Here is a 26,876-nt window from a genome sequence, read left to right on the forward strand (position 1 = left end):
CACCATTGAAGTATACTTAGAGCCATACTCAGGGATCATATGCTAGCCAGTCTGTGGCACAACTGACATTGAGGACAAAGTTTGTGTCCTTGGGCAGTAACTTGCATGTCTTCGACAGTTGATCCCCTAATCTCTCTACTTCCTCTTGGTCCCTCTGCTCCTCTCTTTGACATCAGTTTTCCTCCAATCTCTACTTGATAAAAGTGGGGAATAGCTTTCAGGTCAATGGAACGAAATTAATTGATTTTACGTGCCTCCGATTTATCGATCTTTGAATATCGATGCTTCTTTGGTGATCCAATAAGTATTTACATGTTTCCACAAGGTTTCCAATACCTTAAGCATGGCACCCAATAAATCTGGTAACATTTCTCACGAATAATTTTAATGCTAAGAAAACAAACATTTCCATATTTTCAATACTAATATTAGAGATTATAATTCCCTGTAATTTAAAAAATTAAAATAATAATAATTGGCATTGGTACTTCTATTGTTGCGTGTCTCCCTAATTAACTAGCCCGTGCTGCAGCACGGGTTGATGACTTGTGATACTAATGGGTTTTCTGAAAATTGAAGCAGGGAAGTGAGGCCTTATTGCAAAAATGCCACAGCTTACCTCACAATCGTTAGATGCAAATCTGATGATTAGAAATGACGAATTACATACACACCATCATCATCAACTGAGTCTTTTATAGGATTGGAGATAGATCGTTTTCTTTTCATTGTGAGAGGTACAGTTCATACATGCTTGAACTTTGAACAGTACACGCATTATCAGGACGGCCGGAAACACCATGCATCGTTTGTTCTTTTTTTAGTGTCCAAGCATCGTTCGTTATTCCCTAACGAAAAAACACGAGGGCCCGTTATGCTCTTTCATTAATTTGGGCCACATCAAGACAGATCCGACTTGCAACTGGTGGCCCTCCGCGCGCCTGATGGCGTCTAGATTTGGCTAGACAGCGCCGTGGGCAAAACAAATGCTCGTTTTTTTAGTCCCACATCGTCCATCCTGGGAGAGTCGGACTGGTTTATATGGCAAAGCGCGGCAGCTAGCATCGTCCCTTCGGGAACATCCGATTAAATTGGAACGATACAGAGAAGATTAGCATGGCCCCTGCGCAAGGATGACACGCACAAATTGAGAAATAGTCCAATTTTTTAATATTTTCCACGCAAGTCCCTGTAGCCTTCTTTCTTGCCCTTGCATGTGCTGCTATTCCTTCAAATAGACACTTTAGTTTCCTTTCTCTATCAGAGAGGTCCTCAATACTGCCTTTTTAAATTTAGATCCACACTCTTTATCTTCTTTGTTATTGCATATACAACCTTTATGTAGTAACTTCTTAGCATGTTAATCTATTATCACACGTTTTTGGATTAGTCTTTGGTTTCAGTCCTCCTACATGTAGCGTATTGCTTCAATTTTTTATTGTCTTTGTTCCTTCTTATCTTATATCTTATATTTACTAATTGGAGACACCATACGAGCCTTCACGTTAATCCTAGAAAAACTAACTAATTAACCGTTGGATCTGTAATTTAAAAATCTTAAGCCATTGGATATACGTAATACACAAACAGAGTCCCGAACGACCACGTCTCAGTTTTGTAGAAAAAAATAGCATTCCTTTTACCATAGAAAAAAATTGCGTACCTTTTCCCGACGTATAAAAGGTGTCCCCAACTTAAAGAGAAAGAGTGTCCAACTCCCACGCTCCCACGTCTCTGTTTTATGAAAGTAAGAAGAATATGCCAAACAAGGACATGTACAAATATGAAGACATCAAGCTCGTAAAAAAAAACTCTTGTATCCTCACGCAAAAAGAGTTCATAGAGGGACCTCAAGCCTTATGTTTAAAAAGAAAGTCTAGGCCTGATTTTTAAAGGAAAGGGGTACATATATTAGAAGATGTTATCTGAATAAAAAATTCACATACTACAGAAAGAGAATGAGCGTTTCTCAATAAAAAACATTCCTTCTTCCCCCACATAGGAAAATGAGTCCCCCAGCTAAAAATAAAAAAATAGTCTCCAACACGCACGTCTAAGTTCTATGAAAATAAAAACAATGTGCCAAACAAATACGCGCACAAATATGAAGATCTCAGGCACATGAATAAAGAGTCGCCAGGCCTCTCATTAAAAAGAGTCGACATCTCAATACCCAGAAAATTCATGCACGTACAAAAAAGATGGATCCCAAGCGTCATGGTCAAAAGAGAGAGTTTACGCGTGATTTTGAAAAAAAAGGTAGCTGTTGGATATGTTGGTGGCACCATAGAAGTATACTTAGAGCCATACTCAGGGATCATATGCTAGCCAGTCTATGGCGCAACTGACATTGACGACAAAGTTTGTGTCCTTGGGCACTAACTTGCATGTCTTCGACAGTTGATCCCCTTATCTCTCTACTTCCTCTTGGTCCCTCTGCTCCTCTCTTTGACATCAGTTTTCCTCCAATCTCTAATTAATAAAAGTGGGGAATAGCTTTCAGGTCAATGGAACGAAATTAATTAATTTTACGTGCCTCAGATTTATGGATCTTTGAAAATCGATGCTTCTTTGGTGATCCAATATGTATTTACCTGTTTCCACAAGGTTTCCAATACCTTAAGCATGTCACCCAATAAATTAATGTTTCTTTTGGTAACATTTCTCATGAATAATTTTTATGCTAAGAAACCAAACATTTGCATGTTTTCAATACTAATATTAGAGATTATAATTCCCTGTAATGTAAAAAATTAAAATAATAATAATTGGCATTGGTAGTTCTATTGTTGCGTGTCTCCCTAATTAACTAGCCCGTGCTGCAGCACGGGTTGTTGACTTGTGATACTAAAGGGTTTTTTGAAAATTGAAGCAGGGAAGTGAGGCCTTATTGCAAAAATACCACAGCTTACCTCACAATCGTTAGATGGAAATCTGATGATTAGAAATGACGAATTACACACACACCATCATCATCAACTGAGTCTTTTATAGGAGTAGAGATAGATCGTTTTCTTTTCATTGTGAGAGGTACAGCTCATAATGCTTGAACTTTGAACAGTACATGCATTATCAGGACGGCCGGAAACACCAGGCATCGTTTGTTCTTTTTTTAGTGTCCAAGCATCGTTCGTTATTCCCTAACGGAAAAACACGAGGGCCCGTTATGCTCTTTCATTAATTTGGGCCACATCAAGACAGATCCGGCTGGCAACTGGTGGCCCACCGAGCGCCTGATGGCGTATAGATTTGGCTAGACAACATCGTGGGCAAAACAAACGCTCGTTTGTTTAGTCCCATATCGTCCATCCTGGGAGAGTCGGACTGGTTTATAAGGCAGAGCGCGGCAGCTAGGATCGTCCCTTCGGGAACATCCGATTAAATTGGAACGATATAGAGAAGATTAGCATGGCCCGTGCGCAAGGATGACACGCACAAATTGAGAAATGGTCCAAGTTTTTTGAGATTTTCTGCACAAGTCCCTGGAGCCTTCTTTCTTGCACTTGCATGTGTTGCTATTCCTAAAAAAGGCCCTTTAGTTTCCTTTCTCTATCAGAGAGGTCCTCAATACTGCCTTTTTAAATTTAGATCCACACGCTTTCTCTTCTTTGTTATTGCATATACAACCTTTATATAGTAACTTTTTATCTTTTTAATCTATTACCACACATTTCTAGATTAGTCTTCCGGTTCAGTCCTCCTACATGTAGTGTATTCCTTCATTTTTTATTGTCTTTGTTCCTTACCCTTAAATGTGATTCGGTCATAACGCAAAAAACATGTTTCATTAGTCTAATTTGATTATGTTACCACCTAACAAGCTCATCTAAGACTTGTGAGAAAACTCTCTGGACACTAGTGCTGGATTCTGGTACACCCGAAAGAATCTCTTCTTCAAACCTTTCTATCTTTAATGTACAATAACTTCTGGTCGATGGGTCACAACTGGTGAAATCTCAATCTTCATTAGAAAAGTATATATGTTGCATACCATTTTATATATCTAGTCACACCAAAGACACGATAAGCTAGCTTAGTATGAACCTTTTGGCACTATGGTCTATGCATTATGTACTTGTGGCAACAACATGATCGACTAATCTCCTTCTTGCACAAGTTTGCTTTTCAAAAAGGTTTGCCGATTTGGATAATCAACCTTTCATGAATTGTGAACAATTAAAAGGATTTTTTGATTCCTGCTTTCCTAAACGTGCATGTGCCCTCCCCCCACGTGCGGCAACAACTATAGTTTTCTTTTTAGTGTCCAAGCATCGTTCGTTATTCCCTAAATAAAAATCACGAGGGCCCGTTATGCTCTTCCATTAAATTGGGCCATATCCGGCTTGCAACTGGCGGCCCGCCGCGTGCCCTATGGTGTCTAGGTTTGGCTGGACAACATCGTGGGCAAAACAAACACTTGTTTGTTTAGTCCCACATCGGCCAGTCGGGGAGTGTCGGACTGGGTAACAAGGTAGAGAGCGGCAGCTAGCATTGTCCCTTCAGGGACATCCGTTAAAATTGGAACGATACAGAGAAGATTAGCATGGCCCCTGCGCAAGGATGACACGCACAAATCGAGAAATGGTCCAATTTTTTTTGAGATTTTCCGCACAAATCCCTGGAGCCTTCTTTCTTTCACTTGCCTGTGCTGCTATTCCTACAGAAAGGCCCTTTAGTTTCCTTTCTCTACCAGAGAGGTACTCAATACTGCCTTTTTAAATTTAGATCCACACGCTTTTTCTTCTTTGTTATTGCTGATACAACCTTTATGTAGTAACTTTTTAGCTTTTTAATTTATTATCACACGTTTCTGGATTAGTCTTCCGTTTCAGTCCTCCTACATGTAGTGTATTCCTTCAGTTTTTTATTGTCTTTGTTGCTTACCATTAACTGTGATTCGGTCATAACGCAAAAAACATGTTTCATTAGTCTAATTAGATTATGTTACCACCTAACAAGCTCATCTAAGACTTGTGAGAAAACTCTCTCGGGCACTAGTGCTGGATTCTTGTACACCCGAAAGAATCTCTTCATCAAATCTTTCAATCTTTAATGTACAATAACTAGTGGTCGATGGGTCACAACTGGTGAAATCTCAATCTTCATGTAGAAAAGTATATATGTTGCATACCATTTTATATATCTAGTAATACCAAAGACACGGTAAGCTAGCTTAGCATGAACCTTTTGGCACTATGGCCTATGCATTATGTACTTGTGGCAACAACTTGATCGTCTATTCTCCTTCTTGCACAAGTTTGCTTTTTAAAAAGGTTTGCCGATTTGCATAATCAACCTTTCATTAATTGTGAACAATCAAAAGGATTTGTTGATGCCTGCTTTTCGAAACGTGCATGTGCCCTCCTCCACGTGCGACAACAACTATAGTTTTCTTTTTCGTGTCCAAGCATCGTTTGTTATTCCCTAAAGAAAAAACACGAGGGCCTGTTATGCTCTTCCATTAAGTAGGGCCACATCAAGAGAGATCCGACTTGCAACTGGCGGCCCGCCGCGTGCCCGATGGCGTCTAGGTTTGGATGGACAGCGCCGTGGGCAAAAAAACGCTCGTTTGTTTAGTCCCACATCGGCCAGTCGGGGAGAGTCGGACTGGGTTATAAGGCAGAGCATGGTAGTTAGCATCGTCCCTTCAGGGACATCGGTTAAAATTGGAACGACGCAGAGAAGATTAGCATGGCCCCTGTGCAAGGATGACACGCACAAATCGAGAAATGATCCAATTTTTTTTCAGATTTTCCACGCAAGTCGTTGGAGCCTTCTTTCTTCCACTTGTGTGTCCTGCTATTCCTACAGAAAGGCCCTTTAGTTTCCCTTCTCTATAAGGGAGTTCCTCAATACTACCTTTTTAAATTTAGATCCAGACAATTTCTCTTCGTTGTTATTCCATACACTACCTTTCTGTAGTAACTTTTTAGCTTTCTAATCTATTATCACACGTTTCTGGATTAGTCTTCCGTTTCAGTCCTCCTACATGTAGTTTATTCCTTTAGTTTTTTATTGTCTTTGTTCCTTACCCTTAACTGTGACTCGGTCATAATGCAAAAAAACATGTTTCATTAGTCTAATTTGATTATGTTACCACCTAAAAAGCTCATCTAAGACTTGTGAGAAAACTCTCTCGGACACTAGTGCTGGATTCTGGTACACGGAAAAGAATCTCTTCTTCAAACATTTCTATCTTTAGTGTACAATAACTAGTGGTCTATGGGTCACAAATGGTGAAATCTCAATCTTCATGTAGAAAAGTATATATGTTGGATACCATTTTATATATCAAGTCACACCAAAGACACGGTAAGCTAGCTTAGCATGAACCTTTTGGCACTATGGTCTTTGCATTATGTACTTGTGGCAACAACTTGATCATACAATCTCCTTCTTCCACAAGTTTGCTATTAAAAACGGTTTGTCGATTTGCATAATCAACCTTTCATAAATTGTGAACAATCAAAAAGATTTGTTGATTCCTGCTTTCCTAAACGTGCATGTGCCCTACCCCCACGTGCGACAACAACTATAGTATTTTTGTGTCCAAGCATCATTCGTTATTCCCTAACGAGAAAACACGTGGGCTTGTTATGCTCTTCCATTAATTTGGGACACATCAAGAGAGATCCGGCTTGCAACTAGCGGCCCGCTGCGCACCCGATGGCATGCAGGTTTGGCTGGACAGCGCCGTGGACAAAACAAACGCTCATTTGTTTAGTCCCACATCGGCCAGACGGGGAGAGTCGGACTGGTTTATAAGGCAGAGCGCGGCAGCCAGCATTGTCCCTTCGGGGACATCTGATAAAATTGGAACGATACAGAGAAGATTAGCATGGCCCCTGCGCAAGGATGACATGCACAAATCGAGAAAGGGTCCAATTTTTTGTGAGATTTTCCACGCAAGTCCGTGGAGCCTTGTTTATTGAACTTGTGTGTGCTGCTATTCCTACAGAAAGGTCCTTTAGTTTCCCTTCTCTATCAGAGAGGTCCTCAATACTGCCTTTTTAAATTTAGATCCACATGCTTTCTCTTCTTTGTTATTGCAATACAACCTTTATGTAGTAGCTTTTTAGCTTTTTAATCTATTATCACATGTTTCTGGATTAGTCTTCCGTTTCAGTCCTCCTACATGTAGTATGGTAGTGTATTCCTTCAATTTTTTATTGTCTTTGTTTCTTACCCTTAACTGTGATTCGGTCATAACGCAAAAAAACATGTTTCACTCAGACAATTTGATTATGTTACCACCTAAGAAGCTCATCTAAGACTTGTGAGAAAACTTTCTCGGACACTAGTGCTGGACTCTAGTACACCCGAAAGAATCTCTTCTTCAAACCTTTCTATCTTTAGTGTACAATAACTAGTGGTCGACGAATTACGTAGGTCACAACTAGTGAAATCTCAATCTTCATGTAGAAAAGTATTTATGTTGCATACCATTTTATATATGTAGTCACACCAAAGGTACGGTAAGCTAGCTTAGCATGAACCTTTTGGCACTATGGTCTTTGCAATATGTACTTGTGGCAACAACTTGATCGTCTAACCTCCTTATCGCACAAGTTTGCTTTTTAAAAAGGTTTGTTGATTTGCATAATCCACCTGTCATAAATTGTGAACAACCAAAAGGATTTGTTGATCCTCCTTTCTGAAACGTGCATGTACCCTCCCCCCACGTGCGGCAACAACTATAGTTTTATTTTTAGTGTCCAAGCATCGTTCGTTATTCCCTAACGAAAAAACATGAGTGCCCATTATGCTCTTCCATTAATTTGGGCCACATCAAGAGAGATCCTCCTTCCAACTGGCGGTCCACCGCGCGCCCGATGGCGTCTAGGTTTGGCTGGACAGCGCCGTGGGAAAAACAAACGCTCATTTGTTTAGTCCCACATAGGCTAGTCGGGGAGAGTCGGACTGGGTTATAAGGCAGAGCTCGGCAGCTAGCATCGTCCCTTCGGGGATATCCGATAAAATTGGAACGATACAGAGAAGATTAGCATGGCCCCTGCGCTAGGATGACACACACAAATCGAGAAATGGTCCAAATTTTTTTGAGGTTTTCCGTGCAAGACCGTGGAGCCTTCTTTCTTGCACTTGCGTGTGCTGCTATTCCTACAGAAAGGCCCTTTAGTTTCCTTTCTCTATCAGAGAGGTCCTCAATACTGCATTTTTAAATATAGATCCACATGCTTTCTCTTCTTTGTTATTGCAATACAACCTTTATATAGTAAGTTTTTAGCTTTTTAATCTATTATCACACGTTTCTGAATTAGTCTTCCGTTTTAGTCCTCCTACATGTAGTGCATTGTTCAAAATATCTTCTAATATTCCGATAAATCGGTTGATTTATTGCTTACCGTAGTCTGACCGATAAGATAAATCGGCCGATAAATCAGCCGATATGGCGATAAATCGGCTGATATGCCAATAAACTGGCCGATTTACCCCTTATCATGAGTTGACCGAGAAGTTCCCGATAAGCGATATCCCCAACATTGATGTAGTTTATTCCTTCAATTTTTATTGCCTTTGTTCCTTACCCTTAACTGTGATGCGGTCATAACGCAAAAAAACATGTTTCACTCGGACAATTTCATTATGTCACCAGCTAACAAGCTCATCTAAGACTTGTGAGAATACTCTCTCGGACACTAGTGCCAGATTCCGGTACACCCGAAAGAATCTCTTCTTCAAACATTTCTATCTTTAGTGTACAATAACTAGTGATCGATGAATTACGTAGGTCACAACTAGTGAAATCTCAATCTTCATGTAGAAAAGTATTTATGTTGCATACCAGTTTATTTATCTAGTCACACCAAAGACACGGTAAGCTAGCTTAGCATGAACCTTTTGGCACTATGGTCTTTGCAATATGTACTTGTGCCAACAAATTGATCGTCTAATCTCCTTGTCGCACAAGTTTCCTGTTTAAAAAGGTTTGTCGATTTTCATAATCCACCTTTGATAAATTGTGAACAACCAAAAGGATTTGTTGATCCCTCCTTTCCTAAACGTGCATGTGCCCTCCCCCCACGTGATGCAACTACTACCGTATTCTTTTTAGTGTCCAAGCATCGTTCGTTATTCCCTAACGAAAAAACATGAGGGCCCGTTATGCTCTTCCATTAATTTGGGCCATATCAAGAGAGATCTGGCTTGCAACGGGCAGCCCGCCGCGTGCCCGATGGAATCTAGGTTTGGCTGGATGGCGTTGTGGGCAAAACAAACGCTCGTTTGTTTAGTCCCACATCGTCCATCCGGGGAGATTCGGACTGGTTTATAAGGCAGAGCACGGCAGCTAGCCTCGTCCCTTCGGGGAGATCCGATAAAATTGGAACGATACAGAGAAGATTAGCATGGCCCCTGCGCAAGGATGACACGCACAAATTGATAAATGGTCCAATTTTTTTTTCAGATTTCCATGCAAGTCCATGGAGCCTTCTTTCTTGCACCTGCGTGTGCAGCTATTCGTATAGAAAGGCCCTTTAGTTTCCTTTCTCTATCAGAAGGGTCCTCAATATTGCCTTTTTAAATTTAGATCCACACGCTTTCTCTATATTGTTGTAGCACATACAACCTTTATGTAGTAACTTTTTAGCTTTTTAATCTATTATCACACGTTTCGGGATTAGTCTTCCGTTTCAGTCCTCCTACATGTAGTGTATTCCTTCAGTTTTTTAATGTCTTTGTTGCTTACCCTTAACTGTGATTCGGTCATAACGCAAAAAACATGTTTCATTAGTCTAATTAGATTATGTTACCAGCTAACAAGCTCATCTAAGACTTGTGAGAAAACTCTCTCGGACACTAGTGCTGGATTCTTGTACGCCCGAAAGAATCTCTTCATCAAATCTTTCTATCTTTAATGTACAATAACTAGTGGTCGATGGGTCACAACTGGTGAAATCTCAATCTTCATGTAGAAAAGTATATATGTTGCATAACATTTTATATATCTAGTCATACCAAAGACACGGTAAGCTAGCTTAGCATGAACCTTTTGGCACTATGGTCTATGTATTATGTACTTGTGGCAACAAGTTGATCGTCTAATCTCCTTCTTGCACAAGTTTGCTTTTTAAAAAGGTTTGCCGATTTGCATAATCAACCTTTCATTAATTATGAACAATCAAAAGGATTTGTTGATGCCTGCTTTCCTAAACGTGCATGTGCCCTCCTCCACGTGCGACAACAACTATAGTTTTCTTTTTCGTGTCCAAGCATCGTTTGTTATTCCCTAAAGAAAAAACACGAGGGCCTGTTATGCTCTTCCATTAAGTTGGGCCACATCAAGAGAGATCCGGCTTGCAACTAGCGGCCCGCCGTGTGCCCGATGGCGTCTAGGTTTGGATGGACAGCGCCGTGGGCAAAAAAACGCTCATTTGTTTAGTCCCACATCGGCCAGTCGGGGAGAGTCGGACTGGGTTATAAGGCAGAGCATGGTAGTTAGCATCGTCCCTTCAAGGACATCGGTTAAAATTGGAACGATGCAGAGAAGATTAGCATGGCCCCTGCGCAAGGATGACACGCACAAATCGAGAAATGATCCAATTTTTTTTCAGATTTTCCGTGCAAGTCGTTGGAGCCTTCTTTCTTCCACTTGTGTGTCCTGCTATTCCTACAGAAAGGCCCTTTAGTTTCCCTTCTCTATCAGGGAGGTCCTCAATACTAACTTTTTAAATTTAGATCCAGACAATTTCTCTTCGTTGTTATTCCAGATACTACCTTTATGTAGTAACTTTTTAGCTTTTTAATCTATTATCACACATTTCTGGATTAGTCCTCCGTTTCAGTCCTCCTACATGTAGCTTATTCCTTTAGTTTTTTATTGTCTTTGTTCCTTACCCTTAACTGTGACTCGGTCATAATGCAAAAAAACATGTTTCATTAGTCTAATTTGATTATGTTACCACCTAAAAAGCTCATCTAAGACTTGCGAGAAAACTCTCTCGGACACTAGTGCTGGATTCTGGTACACCCAAAAGAATCTCTTCTTCAAACATTTCTATCTTTAGTGTACAATAACTAGTGCTCGATGGGTCACAAATGGTGAAATCTCAATCTTCATGTAGAAAAGTATATATGTTGGATACCATTTTATATATCAAGTCACACCAAAGACACGGTAAGCTAGCTTAGCATGAACCTTTTGGCACTATGGTCTTTGCATTATGTACTTGTGGCAACAACTTGATCATACAATCTCCTTCTTCCACAAGTTTGCTATTAAAAAAGGTTTGTCGATTTGCATAATCAACCTTTCATAAATTGTGAACAATCAAAAAGATTTGTTGATTCCTGCTTTCCTAAACGTGCATGTGCCCTCCCCCCACGCGCGACACCAACTATAGTATTTTTGTGTCCAAGCATCATTCGTTATTCCCTAACGAAAAAACACGTGGGCCTGTTATGCTCTTCCATTAATTTGGGACACATCAAGAGAGATCCGGCTTGCAACTAGCGGCCGTCCGCGCACCCGATGGCATCTAGGTTTGGCTGGACAGCGCCGTGGACAAAACAAACACTCATTTTTTTAGTCCCACATCGGCCAGACGGGGAGAGTCGGACTGGTTTATAAGGCAGAGCGCGGCAGCCAGCATTGTCCCTTCGGGGACATCTGATAAATTTGGAACGATACAGAGAAGATTAGCATGGCCCCTGCGCAAGGATGACACGCACAAATCGAGAAAGGGTCCAATTTTTTTAGATTTTCCACGCAAGTCCGTGGAGCCTTCTTTATTGAACTTGCGTGTGTTGCTATTCCTACAGAAAGGTCCTTTAGTTTCCTTTCTCTATCAGAGAGGTCCTCAATACTGCCTTTTTAAATTTAGATCCACATGCTTTCTCTTCTTTGTTATTGCAATTCAACCTTTATGTAGTAGCTTTTTAGCTTTTTAAACTATTATCACGCGTTTCTGGATTAGTCTTCCGTTTCAGTCCGCCTACATGTAGTATGGTAGTGTATTCCTTCAATTTTTTATTGTCTTTGTTTCTTACCCTTAACTGTGATTCGGTCATACCGCAAAAAACATGTTTCACTCAGACAATTTGATTATGTTACCACCTAACAAGCTCATCTAAGACTTGTGAGAAAACTTTCTCGGACACTAGTGCTGGACTCTAGTACACCCGAAAGAATCTCGTCTTCAAACCTTTCTATCTTTAGTGTACAATAACTAGTGGTCGACGCATTACGTAGGTCACAACTGGTGAAATCTCAATCTTCATGTAGAAAAGTATTTATGTTGGATACCATTTTATATATGTAGTCACACCAAAGGTACGGTAAGCTAGCTTAGCATGAACCTTTTGGCACTATGGTCTTTGCAATATGTACTTGTGGCAACAACTTGATCGTCTAACCTCCTTATTGCACAAGTTTGCTTTTTAAAAAGGTTTGTCGATTTGCATAATCCACCTGTCATAAATTGTGAACAACCAAAAGGATTTGTTGACCCTCCTTTCTGAAATGTGCATGTGCCCTCCCCCCACGTGCGGCAACAACTTTAGTTTTATTTTTAGTGTCCAAGCATCGTTCGTTATTCCCTAACGAAAAAACATGAGTGCCCGTTATGCTCTTCCATTAATTTGGGCCACATCAAGAGAGATCCTCCTTCCAACTGGCGGTCCACCGCGCGCCCGATGGCGTCTAGGTTTGGCTGGACAGCGCCGTGGGCAAAACAAACGCTCATTTGTTTAGTCCCACATAGGCTAGTCGGGGAGAGTCGGACTGGGTTATAAGGCAGAGCGCGGCAGCTAGCATCGTCTCTTCGGGGATATCCGATAAAATTGGAACGATACAAAGAAGATTAGCATGGCCCCTGCGCTAGGATGACACGCACAAATCAAGAAATGGTCCAATTTTTTTTGAGGTTTTCCGCGCAAGTCCGTGGAGCCTTCTTTCTTGCACTTGCGTGTGCTGCTATTCCTACAGAAAGGCCCTTTAGTTTCCTTTCTCTATTAGAGAGGTCCTCAATACTGCCTTTTTAAATATAGACCCACATGCTTTCTCTTCTTTGTTATTGCAATACAACCTTTATATTGTAACTTTTTAGCTTTTTAATCTATTATCACACATTTCTGAATTGGTCTTCCGTTTCAGTCCTCCTACATGTAGTGCATTGTTCAAAATATCTTCTAATATTACGATAAATCGGTTGATTTATTGCTTACCGTAGTCTGACAGATAAGATAAATCGGCCGATAAATCAGCCGATATGGCGATAAATCGGCTGATATGCCAATAAACTGGCCGATTTACCCCTTATCTTGAGTTGACCGAGAAGTTCCCGATAAGCGATATCCCCAACATTGATGTAGTTTATTCCTTCAATTTGTATTGCCTTTGTTCCTTAACCTTAATTGTGATTCGGTCATAACACAAAAAAACATGTTTCACTCGGACAATTTCATTATGTCACCACCTAACAAGCTCATCTAAGACTTGTGAGAAAACTCTCTCGGACACTAGTGCCAGATTGCGGTACACCCGAAATAATCTCTTCTTCAAACATTTCTATCTTTAGTGTACAATAACTAGAGATCGATGAATTACGTAGGTCACAACTAGTGAAATCTCAATCTTCATGTAGAAAAGTATTTATGTTGCATACCAGTTTATTTATCTAGTCACACTAAAGACACGGTAAACTAGCTTAGCATGAACCTTTTGGCACTATGGTCTTTACAATATGTACTTGTGCCAACAAATTGATCGTCTAATCTCCTTGTAGCACAAGTTTGCTGTTTAAAAAGGTTTGTCGATTTGCATAATCAACCTCTCATAAATTGTGAACAACCAAAAGGATTTGTTGATCCCTCCTTTCCTAAACGTGCATGTGCCCTCCCCCCACGTGATGCAACTACTACCGTATTCTTTTTAGTGTCCAAGCATCGTTCGTTATTCCCTAACGAAAAAACATGAGGGCCCGTTATGCTCTTCCATTAATTTGGGCCACATCAAGAGAGATCCGGCTTGCAACGGGCGGCCCGCCGCGTGCACGATGGAATCTAGGTTTGGCTGGACGACGTTGTGGGCAAAACAAACGCTCGTTTGTTTAGTCCCACATCATCCAGCCGGGGAGAGTCGGACTGGTTTATAAGGCAGAGCACGACAGCTAGCATCGTCCCTTCGGGGAGATCCGATAAAATTGGAACGATGTAGAGAAGATTAGCATGGCCCCTGCGCAAGGATGACACTCACAATCGATAAATGGTCCAATTTTTTTTCTGATTTCCATGCAAGTCCCTGGAGCCTTCTTTCTAGCACTTGCGTGTGCAGCTATTCATATAGAAAGGCCCTTTAGTTTCCTTTTCTCTATCAGAAGGGTCCTCAATATTGCCTTTTTAAGTTTAGATCCACACACTTTCTCTTCATTGTTATAGCACATATAACCTTTCTATAGTAACTTTTTAACTTTTTAATTTATTATCACATGTTTCCGGATTAGTCTCCAGTTTCAGTCCTCCTACATGTAGTGTATTCCTTCAATTTTTTATTGTCTTTGTTCCTTACCCTTAACTGTGATTAGGTCATAACGCAAAAAAACATGTTTCATTAGTCTAATTTGATTATCCTACCACCTAACAAACTCATCTAAGACTTGTGAGAAAACTCTCTCGGACACTAGTGCTGGATTCTGGTACACTCGGAAGAATCTCTTCTTCAAACCTTTCTATCGTTAGTGTACAATAACTAGTGGTCGATGAATTACATAGGTCACAACTGGTGAACTCTCAATCTTCGTGTAGAAAAGTATATATGTTGCATACCATTTTATATATCTAGGCACACCAAATACATGGTAAGCTAGCTTAGCATGAACCTTTTGGCACTATGTTCCTTGCAATGTGTAATTGTGGCAACAACTTGATTGTCTAATCTCTTTCTCCCACAAGTTTGCCTTTCAAAAAGGTTTCTCGTTTTGCATAATCCAGCTTTCATAAATTGTGAACAACCAAAAGGATTTGTTGATCCTCCTTTCTGAAACGTGCATGTGCCCTCCCCCCACGTGCGGCAACAACTATAGTTTTATTTTTAGTGTCCAAGCATCGTTCGTTATTCCCTAACGAAAAAACATGAGTGCCCGTTATGCTCTTCCATTAATTTGGGCCACATCAAGAGAGATCCTCCTTCCAACTGGCGGTCCGCCGCGCGCCCGATGGCGTCTAGGTTTGGCTGGACAGCGCCGTGGGCAAAACAAACGCGCATTTGTTTAGTCCCACATAGGCTAGTCGGGGAGAGTCGGACTGGGTTATAAGGCAGAGCGCGGCAGCTAGCATCGTCCCTTCGGGGATATCCGATAAAATTGGAACGATACAGAGAAGATTAGCATGGCCCCTGCGCTAGGATGACACGCACAAATCGAGAAATGGTCCAAATTTTTTTGAGGTTTTCCGCGCAAGTTCGTGGAGCCTTCTTTCTTGCACTTGCGTGTGCTGCTATCCCTACAGAAAGGCCCTTTAGTTTCCTTTCTTTATCAGAGAGGTCCTCAATACTGCCTTTTTAAATATAGATCCACATGCTTTCTCTTCTTTGTTATTGCAATACAACCTTTATATAGTAACTTTCTAGCTTTTTAATCTATTATCACACGTTTCTGAATTGGTCTTCCGTTTCAGTCCTCCTACATGTAGTGCATTGTTCAAAATATCTTCTAATATTTCGGTAAATCGGTTGATTTATTGCTTACCGTAGTCTGACCGATAAGATAAATCGGCCGATAAATCAGCCGATAAATCAGCCGATATGGCGATAAATCGGCTGATATGCCAATAAACTGGCCGATTTACCCCTTATCATGAGTTGACCGAGAAGTTCCCGATAAGCGATATCCCCAACATTGATGTAGTTTATTCCTGCAATTTTTATTGCCTTTGTTCCTTACCCTTAATTGTGATTCGGTCATAACACAAAAAAACATGTTTCACTCGGACAATTTCATTATGTCACCACCTAACAAGCTCATCTAAGACTTGTGAGAAAACTCTCTCGGACACTAGTGCCAGATTGCGGTACACCCGAAATAATCTCTTCTTCAAACATTTCTATCTTTAGTGTACAATAATTAGAGATCGATGAATTACGTAGGTCATAACTAGTGAAATCTCAATCTTCATGTAGAAAAGTATTTATGTTGCATACCAGTTTATTTATCTAGTCACACCAAAGACACGGTAAGCTAGCTTAGCATGAACCTTTTGGCACTATGGTCTTTGCAATATGTACTTGTGCCAACAAATTGATCGTCTAATCTCCTTGTAGCACAAGTTTGTTGTTTAAAAAGGTTTGTCGATTTGCATAATCCACCTTTCATAAATTGTGAACAACCAAAAGGATTTGTTGATCCCTCCTTTCCTAAACGTGCATGTGCCCTCCCCCCATGTGATGCAACTACTACCGTATTCTTTTTAGTGTCCAAGCATCGTTCGTTATTCCCTGACGAAAAAACATGAGGGCCCGTTATGCTCTTCCATTAATTTGGGCCACATCAAGAGAGATCCGGCTTGCAACGGGCGGCCCGCCGCGTGCACGATGGAATCTAGGTTTGGCTGGACGACGTTGTGGGCAAAACAAACGCTCGTTTGTTTAGTCCCACATCATCCAGCCGGGGAGAGTTGGACTGGTTTATAAGGCAGAGCACGACAGCTAGCATCGTTCCTTCGGGGATATCCGATAAAATTGGAACGATGCAGAGAAGATTAGCATGGCCCCTGCGCAAGGATGACACGCACAAATCGATAAATGGTCCAAATTTTTTTCAAATTTCCATGGAAGTCCCTGGAGCCTTCTTTCTAGCACTTGCGTGTGCAGCTATTCATATAGAAAGGCCCTTTAGTTTCCTTTTCTCTATCAGAAGGGTCCTCAATATTGCCTTTTTAAATTTAGATCCACACGCCTTCTCTTCATTGTTATAGCACATATAACCTTTCTATAGTAACTTTTTAACTTTTTAATCTATTATCACATGTTTCCGGATTAGTCTCCAGTTTCAGTCCTCCTACATGTAGTGTATTCCTTCAATTTTTTATTGTCTTTGTTCCTTACCCTTAACTGTGATTAGGTCATAACGCAAAAAACAGGTTTCATTAGTCTAATTTGATTATCTTACCACCTAACAAACTCATCTAAGACATGTGAGAAAACTCTCTCGGACATTAGTGCTGGATTCTGGTACACTCGAAAGAATCTCTTCTTCAAACCTTTCTATCGTTAGTGTACAATAACTAGTGGTCGATGAATTACATAGGTCACAACTGGTGAACTCTCAATCTTCGTGTAGAAAAGTATATATGTTGCATACCATTTTATATATCTAGGCACACCAAATACATGGTAAGCTAGCTTAGCATGAACCTTTTGGCACTATGTTCTTTGCAATGTGTACTTGTGGCAACAACTTGATCGTCTAATCTCCTTCTCGCACAAGTTTGCCTTTCAAAAAGGTTTCTCGTTTTGCATAATCCACCTTTCATAAATTGTGAACAACCAAAAGGATTTGTTGATCCTCCTTTCTGAAACGTGCATGTGCCCTCCCCCCACGTGCGGCAACAACTATAGTTTTATTTTTAGTGTCCAAGCATCGTTCGTTATTCCCTAACGAAAAAACATGAGTGCCCGTTATGCTCTTCCATTAATTTGGGCCACATCAAGAGAGATCCTCCTTCAAACTGGCGGTCCGCCGCACGCCCGATGGCGTCTAGGTTTGGCTGGACAGCGCCGTGGGAAAAACAAACACTCATTTGTTTAGTCCCACATAGGCTAGTCGGGGAGAGTCGGACTGGGTTATAAGGCAGAGCGCGGCAGCTAGCATCGTCCCTTCGGGGATATCCGATAAAATTGGAACGATACAGAGAAGATTAGCATGGCCCCTGCGCTAGGATGACACGCACAAATCGAGAAATGGTCCAAATATTTTTGACGTTTTCCGGGCAAGTCCGTGGAGCCTTCTTTCTTGCACTTGCGTGTGCTGCTATTCCTACAGAAAGGCCCGTTAGTTTCCTTTCTCTATCAGAGAGGTCCTCAATACTGCCTTTTTAAATATAGATCCACATGCTTTCTCTTCTTTGTTATTGCAATACAACCTTTATATAGTAACTTTTTAGCTTTTTAATCTATTATCACACGTTTCTGAATTTGTCTTCCATTTCAGTCCTCCTACATGTAGTGCATTGTTCAAAATATCTTCTAATATTCTGATAAATCGGTTGATTTATTGCTTACCGTAGTCTGACCGATAAGATAAATCGGCCGATAAATCAGCCGATATGGCGATAAATCGGCTGATATGCCAATAAACTGGCCGATTTACGCCTTATCATGAGTTGACCGAGAAGTTCCCGATAAGCGATATCCCCAACATTGATGTAGTTTATTCCTTCAATTTTTATTGCCTTTGTTCCTTACCCTTAATTGTGATTCGGTCATAACACAAAAAAACATGTTTCACTCGGACAATTTCATTATGTCACCACCTAACAAGCTCATCTAAGACTTGTGAGAAAACTCTCTCGGACACTAGTGCCAGATTGCGGTACACCCGAAATAATCTCTTCTTCAAACATTTCTATCTTTAGTGTACAATAATTAGAGATCGATGAATTACGTAGGTCACAACTAGTGAAATCTCAATCTTCATGTAGAAAAGTATTTATGTTGCATACCAGTTTATTTATCTAGTCACACCAAAGACACGGTAAGCTAGCTTAGCATGAACCTTTTGGCACTATGGTCTTTGCAATATGTACTTGTGCCAACAAATTGATCGTCGAATCTCCTTGTAGCACAAGTTTGTTGTTTAAAAAGGTTTGTCGATTTGCATAATCCACCTTTCATAAATTGTGAACAACCAAAAGGATTTGTTGATCCCTCCTTTCCTAAACGTGCATGTGCCCTCCCCCCACGTGATGCAACTACTACCGTATTCTTTTTAGTGTCCAAGCATCGTTCGTTATTCCCTGACGAAAAAACATGAGGGCCCGTTATGCTCTTCCATTAATTTGGGCCACATCAAGAGAGATCCGGCTTGCAACGGGCGGCCCGCCGCGTGCACGATGGAATCTAGGTTTGGCTGGACGACGTTGTGGGCAAAACAAACGCTCGTTTGTTTAGTCCCACATCATCCAGCCGGGGAGAGTTGGACTGGTTTATAAGGCAGAGCACGACAGCTAGCATCGTCCCTTCGGGGATATCCGATAAAATTGGAACGATGCAGAGAAGATTAGCATGGCCCCTGCGCAAGGATGACACGCACAAATCGATAAATGGTCCAATTTTTTTTCAAATTTCCATGGAAGTCCCTAGAGCCTTCTTTCTAGGACTTGCGTGTGCAGCTATTCATATAGAAAGGCCCTTTAGTTTCCTTTTCTCTATCAGAAGGGTCCTCAATATTGCCTTTTTAAATTTAGATCCACACGCTTTCTCTTCATTGTTATAGCACATATAACCTTTCTATAGTAACTTTTTAACTTTTTAATCTATTATCACATGTTTCTGGATTAGTCTCCAGTTTCAGTCCTCCTACATGTAGTGTATTCCTTCAATTTTTTATTGTCTTTGTTCCTTACCCTTAACTGTGATTAGGTCATAACGCAAAAAACAGGTTTCATTAGTCTAATTTGATTATCTTACCACCTAACAAACTCATCTAAGACATGTGAGAAAACTCTCTCGGACATTAGTGCTGGATTCTGGTACACTCGAAAGAATCTCTTCTTCAAACCTTTCTATCGTTAGTGTACAATAACTAGTGGTCGATGAATTACATAGGTCACAACTGGTGAACTCTCAATCTTCGTGTAGAAAAGTATATATGTTGCATACCATTTTATATATCTAGGCACACCAAATACATGGTAAGCTAGCTTAGCATGAACCTTTTGGCACTATGTTCTTTGCAATGTGTACTTGTGGCAACAACTTGATCGTCTAATCTCCTTCTCGCACAAGTTTGCCTTTCAAAAAGGTTTCTCGTTTTGCATAATCCACCTTTCATAAATTGTGAACAACCAAAAGGATTTGTTGATCCTCCTTTCTGAAACGTGCATGTGCCCTCCCCCCACGTGCGGCAACAACTATAGTTTTATTTTTAGTGTCCAAGCATCGTTTGTTATTCCCTAACGAAAAAACATGAGTGCCCGTTATGCTCTTCCATTAATTTGGGCCACATCAAGAGAGATCCTCCTTCAAACTGGCGGTCCGCCGCACGCACGATGGCGTCTAGGTTTGGCTGGACAACGCCGTGGGAAAAACAAACACTCATTTGTTTAGTCCCACATAGGCTAGTCGGGGAGAGTCGGACTGGGTTATAAGGCAGAGCGCGGCAGCTAGCATCGTCCCTTCGGGGATATCCGATAAAATTGGAACGATACAGAGAAGATTAGCATGGCCCCTGCGCTAGGATGACACGCACAAATCGAGAAATGGTCAAAATATTTTTGAGGTTTTCCGCGCAAGTCCGTGGAGCCTTCTTTCTTGCACTTGCGTGTGCTGCTATTCCTACATAAAGGCCCGTTAGTTTCCTTTCTCTATCAGAGAGGTCCTCAATACTGCCTTTTTAAATACAGATCCACATGCTTTCTCTTCTTTGTTATTGCAATACAACCTTTATATAGTAACTTTTTAGCTTTTTAATCTATTATCACACGTTTCTGAATTGGTCTTCCGTTTCAGTCCTCCTACATGTAGTGCATTGTTCAAAATATCTTCTAATATTCCGATAAATCGGTTGATTTATTGCTTACCGTAGTCTGACCGATAAGATAAATCGGCCGATAAATCAGCCGATATGGCGATAAATCGGCTGATATGCCAATAAACTGGCTGATTTACGCCTTATCATGAGTTGACCGAGAAGTTCCCGATAAGCGATATCCCCAACATTGATGTAGTTTATTCCTTCAATTTTTATTGCCTTTGTTCCTTACCCTTAATTGTGATTCGGTCATAACACAAAAAAACATGTTTCACTCGGACAATTTCATTATGTCACCACCTAACAAGCTCATCTAAGACTTGTGAGAAAACTCTCTCGGACACTAGTGCCAGATTGCGGTACACCCGAAATAATCTCTTCTTCAAACATTTCTATCTTTAGTGTACAATAACTAGAGATCGATGAATTACGTAGGTCACAACTAGTGAAATATCAATCTTCATGTAGAAAAGTATTTATGTTGCATACCAGTTTATTTATCTAGTCACACCAAAGACACGGTAAGCTAGCTTAGCATGAACCTTTAGGCACTATGGTCTTTGCAATATGTACTTGTGCCAACAAATTGATCGTCTAATCTCCTTGTAGCACAAGTTTGCTGTTTAAAAAGGTCTGTCGATTTGCATAATCCACCTTTCATAAATTGTGAACAACCAAAAGGATTTGTTGATCCCTCCTTTCCAAAACGTGCATGTGCCCTCCCCCCACGTGATGCAACTCCTACCGTATTCTTTTTAGTGTCCAAGCATTGTTCGTTATTCCCTAACGAAAAAACATGAGGGCCCGTTATGCTCTTCAATTAATTTGGGCCACATCAAGAGAGATCCGGCTTGCAACGGGCGGCTCGCCGCATGCACGATGGAATCTAGGTTTGGCTGGACGACGTTGTGGGCAAAACAAACGCTCGTTTGTTTAGTCCCACATCGTCCAGCCGGGGAGAGTCGGACTGGTTTATAAGGCAGAGCACGACAGCTAGCATCGTCCCTTCGGGGAGATCCGATAAAATTGGAACGATGCAGAGAAGATTAGCATGGCCCCTGCGCAAGGATGACACGCACAAATCGATAAATGGTCCAATTTTTTTTCAAATTTCCATGCAAGTCCCTGGAGCCTTCTTTGTAGCACTTGCGTGTGCAGCTATTCATATAGAAAGGCCCTTTAGTTTCCTTTTCTCTATCAGAAGGGTCCTCAATATTGCCTTTTTAAATTTAGATCCACACGCTTTCTCTTCATTGTTATAGCACATATAACCTTTCTATAGTAACTTTTTAACTTTTTAATCTATTATCACATGTTTCCGGATTAGTCTCCAGTTTCAGTCCTCCTACATGTAGTGTATTCCTTCAATTTTTTATTGTCTTTGTTCCTTACCCTTAACTGTGATTAGGTCATAACGCAAAAAAACAGGTTTCATTAGTGTAATTTGATTATCTTACCACCTAACAAACTCATCTAAGACTTGTGAGAAAACTCTCTCGGACATTAGTGCTGGATTCTGGTACACTCGAAAGAATCTCTTCTTCAAACCTTTCTATCGTTAGTGTACAATAACTAGTGGTCGATGAATTACATAGGTCACAACTGGTGAACTCTCAATCTTCGTGTAGAAAAGTATATATGTTGCATACCATTTTATATATCTAGGCACACCAAATACATGGTAAGCTAGCTTAGCATGAACCTTTTGGCACTATGTTATTTGCAATGTTTACTTGTGGCAACAACTTGATCGTCTAATCTCCTTCTCGCACAAGATTGCCTTTCAAAAAGGTTTCTCCTTTTGCATAATTCACCTTTCATAAATTGTGAACAACCAAAAGGATTTGTTGATCCTCCTTTCTGAAACGTGCATGTGCCCTCCCCCCACGTGCGGCAACAGCTATAGTTTTATTTTTAGTGTCCAAGCATCGTTCGTTATTCCCTAACGAAAAAACATGAGTGCCCGTTATGCTCTTCCATTAATTTGGGCCACATCAAGAGAGATCCTCCTTCCAACTGGCGGTCTGCCGCACGCCCGATGGCGTCTAGGTTTGGCTGGACAACGCAGTGTGAAAAACAAACACTCATTTGTTTAGTCCCACATAGGCTAGTCGGGGAGAGTCGGACTGGGTTATAAGGCAGAGCGCGGCAGCTAGCATCGTCCCTTCGGGGATATCCGATAAAATTGGAACGATACAGAGAAGATTAGCATGGCCCCTACGCTAGGATGACACGCACAAATCGAGAAATGGTCCAAATATTTTTGAGGTTTTCCGCGCAAGTCCGTGGAGCCTTCTTTCTTGCACTTGCGTGTGCTGCTATTCCTACAGAAAGGCCCGTTAGTTTCCTTTCTCTATCAGAGAGGTCCTCAATACTGCCTTTTTAAATATAGATCCACATGCTTTCTCTTCTTTGTTATTGCAATGCAACCTTTATATAGTAACTTTTTAGCTTTTTAATCTATTATCAAACATTTCTGAATTAGTCTTCCGTTTCAGTCCTCCTACATGTAGTGCATTATTCAAAATATCTTCTAATATTTCGATAAATCGGTTGATTTATTGCTTACCGTAGTCTGACCGATAAGATAAATCGGCCGATAAATCAGCCGATATGGCGATAAATCGGCTAATATGCCAATAAACTGGCTGATTTACCCCTTATCATGAGTTGACCGAGAAGTTCCCGATAAGCGATATCCCCAACATTGATGTAGTTTATTCCTTCAATTTTTATTGCCTTTGTTCCTTACCCTTAACTGTGATTTGGTCATAACGCAAAAAACATGTTTCACTCGGATAATTTCATTATGTCACCAGCTAACAAGCTCATCTAAGACTTGTGAGAAAACTCTCTTGGACACTAGTGCCAGATTCCGGTACACCCGAAAGAATCTCTTCTTCCAACATTTCTATCTTTAGTGTACAATAACTAGTGATCGATGAATTACGTAGGTCACAACTAGTGAAATCTCAATCTTCATGTAGAAAAGTATTTATGTTGCATACCAGTTTATTTATCTAGTCACACCAAAGACACGGTAAGCTAGCTTAGCATGAACCTTTTGGCACTATGGTCTTTGCAATATGTACTTGTGCCAACAAATTGATCGTCTAATCTCCTTGTCGCACAAGTTTGCTGTTTAAAAAGGTTTGTTGATTTGCATAATCCACCTTTCATAAATTGTGAACAACCAAAAGGATTTGTTGATCCCTCCTTTCCTAAACGTGCATGTGCCCTCCCCCCACGTGATGAAACTACTACCGTATTCTTTCTAGTGTCCAAGCATCGTTCGTTATTCCCTAACGATAAAACATGAGGTCCCGTTATGCTCTTCCATTAATTTGGGCCACATCAAGAGAGATCCGGCTTGCAACCGGCAGCCCGCCGCGTGCCCGATGGAATCTAGGTTTGGCTGGACGGCGTTGTGGGCAAAACAAACGCTCGTTTGTTTAGTCCCACATCGTCCAGCCGGGGAGAGTCGGACTGGTTTATAAGGCAGAGCACGTGAGGTAGCCTCGTCCCTTCGGGGAGATCCGATAAAATTGGAACGATACAGAGAAGATTAGCATGGCCCCTGCGCAAGGATGACACGCACAAATCGATAAATGGTCCAATTTTTTTTCAGATTTCCATGAAAGTCCATGGAGCCTTCTTTCTTGCACTTGCGTGTGCAGCTATTCGTATAGAAAGGCCCTTTAGTTTCCTTTCTCTATCAGAAGGGTCCTCAATATTGCCTTTTTAAATTTAGATCCACACGCTTTCTCTTCATTGTTGTAGCAGATATAACGTTTCTATAGTAACTTTTTAACTATTTAATCTATTATCACATGTTTCTGGATTAGTCTCCAGTTTCAGTCCTCCTACATGTAGTGTATTCCTTCAATTTTTTATTGTCTTTGTTCCTTACCCTTAACTGTGATTAGGTCATAACGCAAAAAAACATGTTTCATTAGTCTAATTTGATTATCTTACAACCTAACAAACTCATCTAAGACTTGTGAGAAAACTCTCTCGGACACTAGTGCTGGATTCTTGTACACCCGAAAGAAACTCTTCTTCAAACCTTTCTATCTTTAATGTACAATAACTAGTGGTCGATGGGTCACAACCGGTGAAATCTCAATCTTCATGCAGAAAAGTATATATGTTGCATACCATTTTATATATCTAGTCACACCAAAGACACGGTAAGCTAGCTTTGCATGAACCTTTTGGCACTATGGTCTATGCATTATGTACTTGTGGCAACAACTTGATCGTCTAATCTCCTTGCAAAGTTTGCTTTTTAAAAAGGTTTGCCGATTTGCATAATCAACCTTTCATTAACTGTGAACAATGAAAAGGATTTGTTGATGCCTGCTTTCCTAAACGTGGATGTGCCCTCCCCCCATGTGCGACAACAACTATGGTTTTCTTTTTAGTGTCCAAGCATCGTTCGTTATTCCATAAAGAAAAAACACGAGGGCCTATTATGCTCTTCCATTAAGTTGGGCCACATCAAGAGAGATCCGGCTTACAACTGGCGGCCCGCCGCGTGCCCGATGGCATCTAGGTTTGGCTGGACAGCGCCATGGGCAAAATAAACGCTTGTTTGTCTAGTCCCACAAAAGAATCTCTTCTTCAAACCTTTCTATCTTTAGTGTACAATAACTAGTGGTCGATGAATTACATAGGTCACAACTGGTGAAATCTCAATCTTCATGTAGAAAAGTATTTATGTTGCATACCATTTTATATATGTAGTCACACCAAAGATACGGTAAGATAGCCTAGCATGAACCTTTTGGCACTATGGTATTTGCAATATGTACTTGTGGCAACAACTTGATCGTCTAACCTCCTTCTCGCACAAGTTTTCTTTTTAAATAGGTTTGACGATTTGCATAATCCACCTTTCATAAATTGTGAAAAACCAAAAGGATTTGTTGATCCTCCTTTCCGAAACATGCATGTGCCCTCCCCCCACGTGCGGCAACAACTATAGTTTTATTTTTAGTGTCCAAGCATCGTTTGTTATTCCCTAACGAAAAAACATGAGTAACCATTATGCTCTTCCATTAATTTGGGCCACATCAAGAGAGATCCTCCTTGCAACTAGCGGTCCGCCGCGCGCCCGATGGCGTCTAGGTTTGGCTGGATAGCACCGTGGGCATAACAAACGCTCGTTTGTTTAGTCCCACATCGGCTAGTCGGGGAGAGTCAGACTGGGTTATAAGGCAGAGCACAGCAGCTAGCATCGTCCCTTCGAGGATATCCGATAAAATAGGAACAATAAAGAGAAGATTAGCTTGGCCCCTGCGCAAGGATGACACGCACAAAGCGAGAAATGGTCTAATTTTTTTTGAAGTTTTCCACGCCAGTCCGTGGAGCCTTCTTTCTTTTACTTGTGTGTGCTGCTATTCCTACAGAAAGGCCCTTATTTTCCTTTCTCCATCAGAGAGGTCCTCAATACTGCCATTTTAAATATAGATCCACATGCTTTCTCTTCTTTGTTATTGCAATACAACCTTTATGTAGTAACTTTTTAGCTTTTTAATCTATTATCACACGTTTCTGAATTAGTCTTCCATTTCAGTCCTCATACATGTAGTGGATTGTTCAAAATATCTTCTAATATTCCGATAAATTGGTCGATTTATTGCTTACCGTAGTTTGACCGATAAGTTAAACCGGCCGATAAATCAGCCGATATGGCGATAAATCGGCTAATATGCCGATAAACTGGTCGATTTACCCCATATCATGAGTTGATCGATAAGTTCCCGATAAGCGATATCCCCAACATTGATGTAGTTTATTCGTTCAATTTTTTATTGCCTTTGTTCCTTACCCTTAACTATGATTCAGTCATAACGCAAAAAAACATGTTCCACTCGGACAATTTCATTATGTTACCACCTAACAAGCTCATCTAAGACTTGTGAGAAAACTCCCTCACACACTAGTGCTAGATTCCGGTACACCCGACAGAATCTCTTCTTCAAACCTTTCTATCTTTATTGTACAATAACTAGTGATCGATGAATTTCGTAGGTCACAAATGGTGAAATCTCAATCTTCATGTAGAAAAGTATTTATGTTGCATACCAGTTTATATATCTAGTCACACCAAAGACACGGTAAGCTAGCTTAGCATGAACCTTTTGGCACTATGGTCTTTACAATATGTAC

General features: G+C 40.8%; 20 non-coding genes across 20 annotated transcripts; all 20 read left to right on the forward strand.

Moving 5' to 3' along the window:
* Window positions 1-1,066: 1,066 nt before the first annotated feature.
* On the forward strand, window positions 1,067-1,169 carry LOC123088765 (U6 spliceosomal RNA). The gene has a single exon (XR_006442074.1). It is a non-coding gene; the product is annotated as a U6 spliceosomal RNA (small nuclear RNA).
* A 2,189-nt stretch (window positions 1,170-3,358) lies between these two features.
* On the forward strand, window positions 3,359-3,461 carry LOC123088802 (U6 spliceosomal RNA). Its single transcript, XR_006442109.1, has one exon. It is a non-coding gene; the product is annotated as a U6 spliceosomal RNA (small nuclear RNA).
* Window positions 3,462-4,493: 1,032 nt separating this feature from the next.
* Window positions 4,494-4,596, forward strand: LOC123088746 (U6 spliceosomal RNA). The gene has a single exon (XR_006442056.1). It is a non-coding gene; the product is annotated as a U6 spliceosomal RNA (small nuclear RNA).
* A 1,045-nt stretch (window positions 4,597-5,641) lies between these two features.
* On the forward strand, window positions 5,642-5,744 carry LOC123088798 (U6 spliceosomal RNA). Its single transcript, XR_006442105.1, has one exon. It is a non-coding gene; the product is annotated as a U6 spliceosomal RNA (small nuclear RNA).
* Window positions 5,745-6,788: 1,044 nt separating this feature from the next.
* Window positions 6,789-6,891, forward strand: LOC123088742 (U6 spliceosomal RNA). Its single transcript, XR_006442052.1, has one exon. It is a non-coding gene; the product is annotated as a U6 spliceosomal RNA (small nuclear RNA).
* A 1,063-nt stretch (window positions 6,892-7,954) lies between these two features.
* LOC123088763 (U6 spliceosomal RNA) lies at window positions 7,955-8,057 on the forward strand. The gene has a single exon (XR_006442072.1). It is a non-coding gene; the product is annotated as a U6 spliceosomal RNA (small nuclear RNA).
* A 1,258-nt stretch (window positions 8,058-9,315) lies between these two features.
* Window positions 9,316-9,418, forward strand: LOC123088782 (U6 spliceosomal RNA). Its single transcript, XR_006442089.1, has one exon. It is a non-coding gene; the product is annotated as a U6 spliceosomal RNA (small nuclear RNA).
* Window positions 9,419-10,463: 1,045 nt separating this feature from the next.
* Window positions 10,464-10,566, forward strand: LOC123088793 (U6 spliceosomal RNA). The gene has a single exon (XR_006442100.1). It is a non-coding gene; the product is annotated as a U6 spliceosomal RNA (small nuclear RNA).
* A 1,044-nt stretch (window positions 10,567-11,610) lies between these two features.
* Window positions 11,611-11,713, forward strand: LOC123088738 (U6 spliceosomal RNA). The gene has a single exon (XR_006442048.1). It is a non-coding gene; the product is annotated as a U6 spliceosomal RNA (small nuclear RNA).
* A 1,060-nt stretch (window positions 11,714-12,773) lies between these two features.
* LOC123088795 (U6 spliceosomal RNA) lies at window positions 12,774-12,876 on the forward strand. The gene has a single exon (XR_006442102.1). It is a non-coding gene; the product is annotated as a U6 spliceosomal RNA (small nuclear RNA).
* Window positions 12,877-14,134: 1,258 nt separating this feature from the next.
* LOC123088803 (U6 spliceosomal RNA) lies at window positions 14,135-14,236 on the forward strand. Its single transcript, XR_006442110.1, has one exon. It is a non-coding gene; the product is annotated as a U6 spliceosomal RNA (small nuclear RNA).
* A 1,056-nt stretch (window positions 14,237-15,292) lies between these two features.
* On the forward strand, window positions 15,293-15,395 carry LOC123088759 (U6 spliceosomal RNA). The gene has a single exon (XR_006442068.1). It is a non-coding gene; the product is annotated as a U6 spliceosomal RNA (small nuclear RNA).
* Window positions 15,396-16,665: 1,270 nt separating this feature from the next.
* Window positions 16,666-16,768, forward strand: LOC123088799 (U6 spliceosomal RNA). The gene has a single exon (XR_006442106.1). It is a non-coding gene; the product is annotated as a U6 spliceosomal RNA (small nuclear RNA).
* Window positions 16,769-17,823: 1,055 nt separating this feature from the next.
* LOC123088768 (U6 spliceosomal RNA) lies at window positions 17,824-17,926 on the forward strand. The gene has a single exon (XR_006442077.1). It is a non-coding gene; the product is annotated as a U6 spliceosomal RNA (small nuclear RNA).
* Window positions 17,927-19,184: 1,258 nt separating this feature from the next.
* On the forward strand, window positions 19,185-19,287 carry LOC123088789 (U6 spliceosomal RNA). The gene has a single exon (XR_006442097.1). It is a non-coding gene; the product is annotated as a U6 spliceosomal RNA (small nuclear RNA).
* Window positions 19,288-20,342: 1,055 nt separating this feature from the next.
* On the forward strand, window positions 20,343-20,445 carry LOC123088773 (U6 spliceosomal RNA). Its single transcript, XR_006442081.1, has one exon. It is a non-coding gene; the product is annotated as a U6 spliceosomal RNA (small nuclear RNA).
* A 1,258-nt stretch (window positions 20,446-21,703) lies between these two features.
* Window positions 21,704-21,806, forward strand: LOC123088800 (U6 spliceosomal RNA). The gene has a single exon (XR_006442107.1). It is a non-coding gene; the product is annotated as a U6 spliceosomal RNA (small nuclear RNA).
* Window positions 21,807-22,862: 1,056 nt separating this feature from the next.
* Window positions 22,863-22,965, forward strand: LOC123088790 (U6 spliceosomal RNA). Its single transcript, XR_006442098.1, has one exon. It is a non-coding gene; the product is annotated as a U6 spliceosomal RNA (small nuclear RNA).
* A 1,257-nt stretch (window positions 22,966-24,222) lies between these two features.
* LOC123088781 (U6 spliceosomal RNA) lies at window positions 24,223-24,325 on the forward strand. The gene has a single exon (XR_006442088.1). It is a non-coding gene; the product is annotated as a U6 spliceosomal RNA (small nuclear RNA).
* A 1,618-nt stretch (window positions 24,326-25,943) lies between these two features.
* LOC123088807 (U6 spliceosomal RNA) lies at window positions 25,944-26,046 on the forward strand. Its single transcript, XR_006442114.1, has one exon. It is a non-coding gene; the product is annotated as a U6 spliceosomal RNA (small nuclear RNA).
* The last annotated feature ends 830 nt before the right edge of the window (window positions 26,047-26,876 follow it).

This window comes from Triticum aestivum, chromosome 4A, assembly GCF_018294505.1.
Source record: "Triticum aestivum cultivar Chinese Spring chromosome 4A, IWGSC CS RefSeq v2.1, whole genome shotgun sequence".
In the NCBI taxonomy this organism is placed as follows: domain Eukaryota; kingdom Viridiplantae; phylum Streptophyta; class Magnoliopsida; order Poales; family Poaceae; genus Triticum; species Triticum aestivum.